The following is a 12,106-nucleotide window of genomic DNA, read 5'->3' as shown; positions in this document are numbered from 1 at the left end:
AGCCAGAGACTAAAACCTAATCTGGCAGGGGGTTGGGGGTGGGGTGGGGAACCATTTATTATAGTGGTTACTTAAAGTTTATGGAAGTATTGGCTACAACATCTACTGAAGTCTTTGAGTTATTGTTGTTATCACTTAACTATTGAAGAAATATTAGAATGATTCTTTTACATCAAGAATCTAGCTATTGTCTCCTGATTATTTATTTTCTTTTGTAAACTCAGAAAGATTGTCATGTTTAGCCCTAAGAGTGTAACTATTCATTTCTTCATTCAAAAAATGTTTATTGAATGCCTACTATGTGCTGGACCCCTTCCTAAGCATTGAAGAGGTAGCACGAAACAAAACAAAGCTCTTGCCCTTGTGGATTTTATGTGTTCGGGGGAGGAAATACACAAACAGGAATAGAAGTGAAATAAATGAATATTAGTAACATTGGAGAGGAATAAATCAGGGAAGTGTGTTAGGGATGCTGGGAGCAGAATAGTTACAGTTTAAAATAGACCGAATAGGAAAGAGTTAACTCAGACATTTGAGCAAAGATCTGAAGATAGCAAGGGAGTGAGGCAGGTGGAGATAATCATCGCAGAATAGCTTTGAGGCAGAGAGAACAGTAAGTGTAAAGGCTCTGAGGCAGGAGTATGCCTAGCCTGTATAAGGAATAGCAAGGAGGTCAGTAGGAAATGAGGTCAGAGGTAATGGGGGCTAAATTATGTAAGTTCTGTTTTGCTGTTTTAAAGATTTTGGCGTGGGGCTTCCCTGGTGGCGCAGTGGTTGAGAGTCCGCCTGCCGACGCAGGGGATGCGGGTTCGTGCCCTGGTCCGGGAAGATCCCACATGCCGCGGAGCGGCTGGGCCCGTGAGCCGTGGCCGCTGTGCCTGAGCGTCCGGAGCCTGTGCTCCACAACGGGAGAGGCCACAGCAGTGAGAGGCCCGCGTACCGCAAAAAAAAAAAAAAAAAAAAAAGATTTTGACGTTTATGATATGAGAAGTCATTGGGAGATTTTGGGCACAGATGTTACATTATATGATTTATGTAAGATTATCAGGATCACTCTGGCTGCTTTGATGAAAAAGGACTGAAATAGGGCAAGGGTAGAAGTTGGGAGGCCAGTTACTAAACTATGGAAAAAATCCTAGTGAGAGATGATAGTTACTACTACAGTTTCTACGTAGATGATGAGAAGTGGTCAGATTCTGGATATATTTTGTATATAGAGCCAGTAGTATTTGCTGATTAGTTAGAAAGAAGAGTCAGAACTTGAACTTCAGCGATGATGGAGAAAAGGAGAAATAAGCAAAGGAAGCTGAGGAGTGGCCAGTGAGATAGGATGAAACCAGGAGAAACCAGGAGAGTCTTTGTTCTGGAAGCCAGGTAAAGAAAGTGTATCAGGGCTTGATGAGTCATGCCAATTGCTGCAGATAGGGCAAGAAAGATGAGATCTGACTGGCTTTTGGATTTTACAATATATATGTAAGTAACTGGTGACTTTAGAGTTTCAGTGCTGTGTTCGGAGCAAAAGTCTAATTGGAGTATGTTCAGTTTGAACTGAAGAATACTTGAAGACAGAGAGTAAGGACAAGTCTTTTTTTTTTTTTTTTTTTTTTTTTCACAGTACGTGGGCCTCTCACTGTTGTGGCCTCTCCCGTTGCAGAGCACAGGCTCCGGACGCGCAGGCTTAATGGCCATGGCTCACGGGCCTAGCCACTCTGCAGCATGTGGGATCTTCCCGGACTGGGGCACGAACCCGTGTCCCCTGCATTGGCAGGCGGACTCTCAACCACTGCGCCACCAGGGAAGCCCAAAGGACAACTCTTTTCTGACTTTTCACTGAAGAGGGAATCAAAGAAATTGGCCATAATCTAGAGGGGTGTGTGGTGTCAAAAGGTTTGCTGCTGATGTTGTTTATTTTCTAATGATTGGAAATATATATACACACACACACACACACACACACACAGTGGTTCTGCTTTATTGAGAGGACAAAATTAAGAAATTGATGACAAAGGAAAGAGAGGTGGGACTTACTAGAGCAATTTCCTTGAATAGTAGGGACATAACATCTAGTATTAAAGTGGAAGAGTTAGACTTTGATGTGGTTTCAGAAAGTTTAAGCACAGTAGAAGGGTACAGATTCAGGTAAGTGGGTGAGTGTGGTTCTGGAAGTTCTCTTCTGATTCCGTACATAGGAATCAACGCCAGCATTGTAGAGTGATCTCAGATTTTGTGTGGCTTTCGATTTTTTTTTTTTTTTCTGTGTGATGCTGTTCATCAGGTGATCTGCCAAGAGTCCTGAGAAGCCATAGGAGGGCTATAGCCCCGATTGTTAACTTTTGTTTTTCAGATATTTAGCTTTTTGTTACTCTCTCCAGTTTACTTAACACTTGGGAAGAGATTCCTAAAACTCTTTTGGGGACATCTGGAAAAAATTTTTTTTCTCATTGATCTTCAAAGAGTATGATTCAAAGAATCATACTTAGAATTTACCAGCACAATTTTCATGTTAGGTATAAGAAAACCAACTTAAAGACATAGTTAGGCCAAGGAGGTACAGCTAATTGTCTAGCCAAGCCTGGAATGCAGGTCTCTGTTGTTCTAGTTTATATAATTTAGTTTTGAAATTCAGTTTTTATACCTATGTACATATACATTCATACTCAACGTTTTGACAATAAAGCTAACTTATTCTAAATTGGAGCCAACCAAAGCATGAAATAAAAACACTTAAAATGTCAGGGTCAAAATGTAACTCTATCTAAAATGTGATTTAAATTTTGATTTGTATAAAATGGATGCCTGAAATTATATTATATTGCATATTGTAATTAGAATGCACTGAAATCATATCAAAGCACTTAACCCTTGGCTAAATTTATATTAAAAGATTACAAAACAGGATCAGTAATACACCATTTTAAATTTCTGGTACTTTAAGACATCTGTAGATTGTAATAAAATACAAAAATGGGTTGAGAAAAGCATTGGTATTCTAGCTCGCTGTTTCCAGTTCTGTCTGGCGTCCTCCTATTTCTGCTTCTTTATCTCAATACTTGGCTGTACCTGGTAATTCAAAATGGATAAAACCAAATAATCAGCATCCAAAATACATATATAATTTCTATGAAATAATAAGTAAAGGGCAAAAAACTAAGGAGGAAGTGGCCAATAGAAATAAAGAGGCATTTCATAAAAGAGGAAACATGAGTTAGCCAGTAAACCTGAAGAAATGCTCAGTATCATTAATCAACAGAAAACTGCAAATTAAGACTACAGTTAGATGGTTTTACACCCCCAAATTAAGAAGTTGGCATTACTAAATGTTGGAGAGCATGTAGATCAATATGAACTACCTGGTGCTGATGAGATTATACATTGTTAAACACACTTTGGGCAAAAGAAAAATTGGCAACCTCACAAAAAAAATTGAAAACACATATATTCCTCAACTCCTAGGCAAGTACTTAAGAGAAACTTTGGCACATGTGGAACAGATGTGTATGAGAACTTTCATAACAGTAATGTTCATAATAGCAAAACAAAACAAAACCTGGGGAGAAAATAAGGTGCTATTGTAAAGAGAATGAATAATTCAGTCATGGTGTATTTACACGATGTAGAATTTTTCTGCCCTGAAATGAATGAACTACAACTATATGCAACATTTAATTGCATATGTATCATAAATACATCTTGAAAACATAATACTGAATGAAAAACAGTGAAAGTGTTGTTGAAGGATATGTACATATGTGATATGCTTTCTAAAAATCAGAGGAATGATGAACACAAAACATAGGAGAGCAATTACAGAGGACTGAAGAGATGAGAGAGGTGGGGTATAGGACAGGGAAGAGCAAATCAGTAAAACATTACCAGCAACTTATATTTAGGTTCTCGTGTTGGGTGACAACCAACATGTTTTACGTAAGTTGGTAGTTTTAATATATTAAAAAAACAGTGCAGGTATATTCTGATGTTACGATTTAGGAGACATGTCATCACTTCTGCCTACTTTCTCACTGCCAGTTGAATCCCAAACATCACTCAGAATTTCACTAGAGGGATCTTGTTTTAAAATCTTATATCTCATTAAGCATGTGTCTGCCATCTGACAAACCACTCAGTAACAACTTGGATGAATAACTGAATGAATGATTTGGGAAAATAATTCAGAATTTTTCTTAGAAACCACCTAAGAAGTAGATTTCTTTTTTTAATAAATTTATTTATTTATCGTTTTGGCTGCATTTGGTCTTCGTTGCTGCGCATGGACTTTCTCTAGTTGTGGCGAGCTAGGGCTACTGTTCGTTGCAGCGCGCAGACTTTTCATTGCGGTGGCTTCTCTTGTTGCAGAGCACGGGCTCTAGGCGTACAGGCTTCAGTAGTTGCGGCACGTGGACTCAGTAGTTGTGGCTTGTGGGCTCTAGCATGCAGGCTCAGTAGCTGTGGCGCACAGCCTTAGTTGCTCTGTGGCATGTGGGATCTTCCTGGACCGGGGCTCGAACCTGTGACCCTGCATTGGCAGGTGGATTCTTAACCACTGTGCCACCAGGGAAGTCCCAGAGGTAGATTTTTTAAAATACTTTTTCATAAGTAGTGAGATAGACAGCAAAACTAGGTTATTGCAAAACTAGGTTTTTGAATGAGAACTAGCTGTATATTTGAGGGCAATATTATTGATGTTTGAACTATTGTACTAATATGATCACAGAGATTAACAAACATGACAAAAGCAAATAGTTGATCAGATTGACAAACATGACAAAAACAAATATTGATGTTTGAACTATTGTACTATCTTGATTACAGAGATTAACAAACATATGACAAAACAAATAGTTGATCAGAAAAACAGAATGTCGTTAAAAGATGAGTCTATTCTTAGGCATAACTTTTTAGACTTAGAAAGCTCATGGGGATTAATCCAAGCTCCTCATTTAAAAAAAATATATTTTATTTATTTATTTATTTTTGGCTACATTGGGTCTTCGTTGCTGCGCACAGTCTTTCTCTAGTTGCAGCGAGTGGGGGCTACTCTTGGTTGCAGTGCGTGGGCTTCTCATTAAGGTGGTTTCTCTTGCTGCGGAGCACAGGCTCTAGATGCATGGGCTTCAGTAGTTGTGGCTTGGGGGCTCTAGAGCGCAGGCTCAGTAGTTGTGGCACACAGGCTTAGTTGCTCCATGGCATGTGGGATCTTCCTGGACCAGAGATCGAACTCATGTTCCCTGCATTGGCAGGCGGATTCTTAACCGTTGTGCCACCAGGGAAGTCCGTCCCCAAGCTCCTCATTTTTGAATAAAGGAGCTTTGGAACCAAAGAAGTAATTGATTAAGGGCATAGAACTTGTTGAGAGCAGAGTTATAAGAAAGACCAGAACCTATATCTCATCATTCATGTGCTGATGTTTTCATTTTGGAATATTGAATGGTAAATAAAAGAAACAGTTAAATATCCTATATGAGACAGGCTAAATAACTCGAGGTTGGATTATAAACATTGAGTGAGGAAGCACTGTTTTTTATTTTAACTTAGAACATATCAATTCAGCTCTATACCACATTTATCTTCAACTACTCCTAGAGAAGTAACATGATTTTTTTTCTTTTTTGCTCATGTTTGGTTCTCCAAAAAGAGACATTGTGATCTATGATGTACAGATGAATACTGGACGAAAGTTGGAAGAATTAGGTTCTGAACCTGGCTCTGCCACTAAATAACTGTGTTGTTGTTGATTCTTTGCATAACTTTTCCTGGTCTCGGCTTCCTCACCAGTAAAATAAAAAAGCTGAACCAGATGGTCTGTAGAGATCAGTTTTGAATGAGTCTATATTCTCCTTTGAAGTTTGAATAGCAGACTTTATCTGTCTTAAATAAAGTGTTGTCCTTTGTTCCAGTATGAAGCCATTGGCAAGAAATGAGGTAAAGAGAGAATTAGTACGAAATGAACAACTCATAAAAAAACATTCTGAAAATAAACTGGGCTTTCTTTTTTTTTTCTTTCATCACAGGTATAATACTTCTCCACGTCTGCTTCAGGAAGAAAGTGCCTGCCACTCCTATTGTTTCTACGCAGGTTCATGCCAGCCCAGAACATAGAATCAGGTCAGTTTTAGGATTGTTTTGTCTGTTGAACAAGAAGTCAGGAACAGAATCATGATAATCTTTGCTGCATCGTTGCATTGTAACTGAACTGTGACTCAGAAGGGCTGGGTTTTAATCCTTCTTTACCACTGATGGCTGGGTAAACTAGACAAACCTCCTTTCCTGGATGGCTTTTAGTTTTTTGCACCAAAAAAAAAAAAAAAGATATATTGGAATATATTTCCGTTTCAATTCTGGCTTTAAAGCATCATACTTTTATTGTAGATACCTACATAGAATAAAATCATGTTATTAAAGTTTTTCCTTTTTTTCTGGAAAAATCTAGTTGTCAGCACAGGCTTTGGAACTCTTTATCGTATTACAGTAACTTTGAGTGACTAGTTCGAATAATGAACTATGTTGTGAGGCACTTGAGAGTACTATGGCTACTTAGTTGTCTGAGTTTTAGTATTTTACTTTGCTCTGTTGTTACTGAAAAGTTTATTTATTTTTAAACAACAGAAATTTATTTTCTCAACAATTCTAGAGGCTGGAAGTCCAAGATCAGGGTGTCAGCGTGGTAGGATTCTGGTGCAAGCTCTCTTCTGACCCGTAGATGGTCACTGTCTGGCTTTGTCCTCACAAGGCAAAGAAAAGGAGAAAGAGAGGGAGATCTCCCTTTACCTCTTCTTATCATATCAGTTTAGGGCCCCACCCCTAGGACCTCATTTAACCTTAATAGCCTACTAAAGACCCTATCTCCAGATACAGTCATGTTGAGGGTTAAGGCTTCAGCATATGAATTTTGGGGGGGATACATTTCAGTCCATAGTAGCCACCTCGTAGTAAGATTGCTGGGTTGTATGAAATCTGCACTTTCAACTTTTCTAGACATTTCCAAATTGATCTCTAAAGTGGTTGTAATAATTTACACACCCACTAGCAAGTATATAGATGATGGGATTTTTTTAACTAGAAGAACTAAAATATCCCAAATGGGAGATAGAGGGTATAGTTTTTTCAAATTGCAGCTTCTTTTTCCTATTCCACCAATGTCTGGAAAGTCTTACAAATAGCTGTTTAAACCTTGGCTTCTGTCAATCAGTTCTTTTGTTCGTAGCCATGGTACTACATGGAGTGCTTTGTTCTCCTCTTTTTTTTTTTTGAATTACTAGTCATTCGATAATGTTCTTGAGCTGTAGAGAGGGTATCTTTTTGACCATGTTAGTTCTCTATTGATTGCATGTGACTCAGTTCAAACTAGCTTAAGCAGAAAGGGCAAGTTATCAGACTTTTGGGCACACCAAAGGATCCAGGGCAGAAATGCAGCTGGGCTGTGCAAGGAGAACCCAGGAATCAAATGTAGTCAGGTCTCTCTCAAGCTCTCAGCAGTGTGCCTCTCCTCTGCATGTCTCACTCTCTTTGGCTTTCTCCATGTTTCCATTCTTTGTCATGGGAAGCGTGGTCGCCACCACTGCCCATGATTTATATATTGTAATTCAGACTCCCAGAGAAAGGCTTACTCTTAAGTACCTAATCCCATATATTCCAGAAAAAAACTCTTGATTCCCTGGACAAGTTTGCAGTGGCTGTCTTGCCATCTTTGTTTCAAGGCCTGTTCTCTGAAAAGGATCTGACTTATTCCTAGTAAAATGCAGATGACCAATATTATAGTATTACTCCTTCCATGTGTATTTATTAAGCTAAAGGTGTTTTTCTAAATGTTAAGCTAAAGCTGTTTTTCCAAACTGTGTGGAAGTGAAATCTTGTGTTCTAGTATATAAAAATGATTAACCTAGATGCAAGAAAAGTATTAGGAATTGAAAGGTAGTGTTTTAGGGTTCAGGGAGTAGAAGAAAATGAGTAACTGTGTAGGTAGAGGAGGAGGGCAGATAGATAGTCAAATATATACTTCTAAGGTAGCAGTGTTACAAAGATTGAATACAGCAAGTAAAAGAAAAGCCTTTCTATTTGGCTTTTTCGAGAAAAGATTTGAAGGTAGGAGAAAGGACCATTAGGCTTAGTCCCACCTCAACTACTAACTGTGATTTTGGATAAATCACTTATTCTCTGTGTACCTCGGTTTACTAAATCCTGGCTCCTTATCAGCTGTGTCCTTAACTCCTGGACATAAGTTTCTTCATCTTAAAAATGGAATTGATAACAGTGGTGCCTCAGAGGGTCCTTGTGAGGAATTAATATATGTTAAGTGTTCAAAACAGTTCCTGGCACATCAGCAGCAGCAGCGTCAAGTTTTGAAATGAGTCAATTACATTATATGATTGCAGGAGTCCCAGCTAACTTAAAAAAAAAAAATCTGTGGTCTAAGATTTTCTGATATGACCTTATGTCTTTTTTCAGAATAAAGACTTAGAAGCTTTGGCCATCTACTTGAGTCCTGCATTGAGGCTAATTTTGGTATTGCCAATAAAAGTCATTTTGAATTCAGTGTATGTATTAGATCTTTTTGCTACATGTATTAATTTGTTAAGGTTGTCACAACAAATTACCACAAACTGAGTGGCTTAAACAGCAGAAATTTATTGTCTTACAGTCTGGAGGCTAGAAGTCTGAAATCAAAGTGTCGGCAGAATTGGTTGCTTCTGAGATCTATGAGGGAAGGATGTGTTCCAGGCCTCTTTCCTTGACCTATAGATGGCCACCTTTTCTCCATAGCTCTTCGCATTGTCTTCCCTTTATGTGTGTCTGTCTCTTTGTTCAAATTTCTCCTTTTTATAAGAATACCAGTCCTATTGGATTGGGGCCCACCCTAATGAGCTCAGTTTAACTTGATTACCCCTGTAAAGGTCATGTCTCCAAATAAGGTCACATTCTGAGGTGCTGGGGGTTAGGACTTAAACATATGAATTTTGAGCAGGACACAGTTCAAGCCATAGCACTGCATAACAGATTACCCCAAAAGTTAGTGACTTAAAACAACAAACATTATCTCACAGTTCTTGTGGTCAAGAATCTGGGTGCCGTTTGTTGGGTCCTCTGGCTCAGGGTCTCTTGCAGAGCTACATTTGACACGTCCACCAGGGCTGGTCTCATCTGAAAATCCTAGAGGAGGATCTGCCTGCAGTTCACTCACATGCTTGTTGGCAGTACTTAGTTCCTCACTGGGTGTTGGGCCGAAGGCCCCAGTTCCTCATGTTGGCTGTTTGCCAGCAACCTACTAGTCCTTGCCGTGTGAGCCTTTGGTTTTTGTAGTGTAGTCTTGGAAGTGGCAACCCATCACTTTTTCCCTGTTCCATTCACTAGGAGTGAGTCATTAGGTCCAGTCCACACTTAAGGAGAGGTCCAGTCCACACTTACACAGGGATGTGTATCCCAGGAGGGGAGGTTATTGGAAGCCATTTTGAAGCTCCCTACATAGACTATAAGAATGAAGAAAGAAGAAAATATGCTAAGTGGAAAAATACATACATTATTTAATATTCAGGAAGCTTTAGTCTTAAACTCTAAGCAGAAGTTTATCACTTTTGTGCCATATAGCTTTGTAATCAGAAAGTACCCCCTCACCCTTAAAAAAAGGAAAAATGTAACTCTTATCATTTCCTTTTTCTTTTTTTTTTAAAGCAAAGAGGAGTTAATTTTGTTCCATTTCATCAGATTTGTTATTTTTTTAATCCTATGTAGAATTCTTCAAGTGGTACCCTGACTTTTCAGTTTGCTGAGTGAAACCTGGTATTTCTCATAAAATATCCAAAGGCCTACCCTCATTTCCCTAAAATATTTAAGAGCAAGAGGTCGTAGGTTATTAAGAGTACTTTAATTTTATCAGCTTTTCTGTGGTCACTTTCTACAACTAAGTTATAAAGTGTGAGAAATTATCAATACCAAATTGGCTAAGGGAAATGCCCAATTACAGTTACTTTTACAGAATATAGTGGCACAGTCATGTATACTTCATTTACCAGCTAGCAGTTCTCAATATTTATATTGATGGAAAGGTAATTGGAAAGTATTATTATGGATTCATTTTTGTAATCTTTGTTTTGGAAGGCAGTATAGTTGTGTTTCTGGAAGCAAGATTTGACCTAGTTGGCATTATCTGTATAAGTTAATGTAAGGGGTGTGTGTGTGTGTGTGTGTGTGTGTTTAGCACATGGAATAACAGTGTTTTAGTAAATTTAGTCTAAGAAAATCTCAAATTCATTGAGAAAAGATTGTCTTAACTCCATTAGGGTAGATTGAGCATGTACTTCTAAAGCATCTGATTACATTACTGAATTTTATAAGGAGTTTTAAAATTATAATTATTTGTGAATTACTATAAATATAGATCATACATTTTAGTTTACTTATTATTAGAAATGATAAGACTTATTTTTAAATCTCAGTAGGTTTGGAAGTCAAAGTCCTCTCAAACTGTACAGAAATTAAATGAGTATGAATTCAATAGAATTTCTATGCGATATCCCTTTTTACTTGTTAGGGGGATATAGTTTAATAGAAACCATACAAAATTTTTGATTTAAAATTTCCTTTTGACACACATAGAGTGGACTGGGGAATTCATTCCTGTAGTTGAACAAATGGTAATGTTTTTTCGTACAAAAAAAGCTCTGTTGCATTGATACGGCAAAGAGGAAGTTTTAAACTTAAGCTCTTAGTATTTTGCATTACGAGGATATTGAGCTAAGAGTTTTGTTTATAATTTACTCCCTTGTTTGAAAACTTCTGGGAATAGATTTATGACTAGATTTTGGGCTTTAGACTCTATATTAGAGAAAAATAGTATAGCATTTTTTGTGGTTTAGAAAACTATTACCCACAAATGAAAGTCTGTAGAATGTATTCTTTCTAGAAACATATATTAAGAGAGTTTTAAAAGTTCAAAGAAGGGAACTCAGTGCAGTATAAAAAGTGCAGATGTACTTAATGTGAAGCTTAAATTACAAGATTTAAAAGGTTTTTATAATCAGAAAAAATAAGTTGAAAAGTAAAGTAGCACTACAAATTGGAGAATTGACATTTAAAAATTTAATGCAGTTTTTCTTTATTTTAAGAAATAATACTTAAAGTTTGGGACTTAAAAATATACATCATTTTAATCATACTTTAACCCATGTTGTGAAACTTTTTTTCTTTTTTTTTTCCCTTAGACTTTTGGTTTATTGTCTAGAGCTTACCGTTTCTATGACTATATCATTGAGTTGATTTTGATCCTGAATATCGCTTATTTGGCTCTTGTTTTGAGGTCAAATTATGCATCAGTCTTTATTGACAATATGTTAGAAAATTGTATAAAATATTAGAAGTAGATATAAGAGGGGATAACTGCAGTGTGTAATATGTATTAAGGTTCAGTTTCCAAACTTAGTCATACTTCCTGGTTTAAATCTTGGTGTCATTGCTTACAACTGTTTGCCCTAGTATAAATTTCTTAATTTCTTATGTCCTCATCTGTTAGATGGGTTTATTGATAGTATTTAATGGAAGTTCATAAGGGTTAAATGAGATAATGCTTGTAAAGTGCTTAATATTGTGTCTGGCACATAGTAAGTAAAAGCTAAATTCATGTTAGCTGCCATTTCTTGTTACAAGCATCAGCCTTAAGTCATTTTTACTTATGTTTCTGAAGGATAGAATATAAGCAAAATGATGTCCTGTTAATGATAATATATAACCCTTAGTATTCAGTTGACTGATTACATATTTTATTAGCATATAGACTTTATTTTTGAAAAGTAGAATAGAGTTTACATAAAAGGTTATGAGTTTAGAGCCATCACTAAAATTATTGACTTAAAAGTGGGGAGAAAAAGGGAATGGAGGAGGTAAGTGTGCTGTTTTTGCTGTAGATCTGAGGAGAGATTTTGTAGTCACTAACAACATTTTTAAAAAAAAATTGGAAACACTAGGATGTCAGCTTTTCATTTTCATTTTCTTTTTAAACTTTAACTGTTAGCCACTCTGTTCCGGTTTTTGTTTTGTTTTGACCTGGGGAAAAGGAGTGGGAGAAGGCGTGCCTGTTTTTTCCTAGTCTTACAAAGGATATATCCTTTTGGTCTTGTGT

General features: G+C 37.2%; 1 protein-coding gene across 6 annotated transcripts in view; it reads left to right on the top strand.

The window, feature by feature from the left end:
- Positions 1 to 12,106, top strand: part of WDFY3 (WD repeat and FYVE domain containing 3) — a 281,573-nt gene that overhangs the window by 27,924 nt on the left and 241,543 nt on the right. For 5 of the 6 annotated variants that reach the window (XM_060114194.1, XM_060114198.1, XM_060114190.1 and 2 more), the window contains exon 2: positions 6,009 to 6,102. The exons of the other annotated variant lie outside the window; for it this stretch is intronic. The gene's annotated coding sequence lies outside the window, so the exon portion shown is untranslated. The remainder of the gene's footprint in view (positions 1 to 6,008; positions 6,103 to 12,106) is intronic. 6 annotated transcript variants of the gene reach the window in all.

This window comes from Mesoplodon densirostris, chromosome 1, assembly GCF_025265405.1.
Source record: "Mesoplodon densirostris isolate mMesDen1 chromosome 1, mMesDen1 primary haplotype, whole genome shotgun sequence".
In the NCBI taxonomy this organism is placed as follows: Eukaryota; Metazoa; Chordata; class Mammalia; order Artiodactyla; family Ziphiidae; genus Mesoplodon; species Mesoplodon densirostris.
This window is presented reverse-complemented; position numbering and strand designations above follow the sequence as displayed.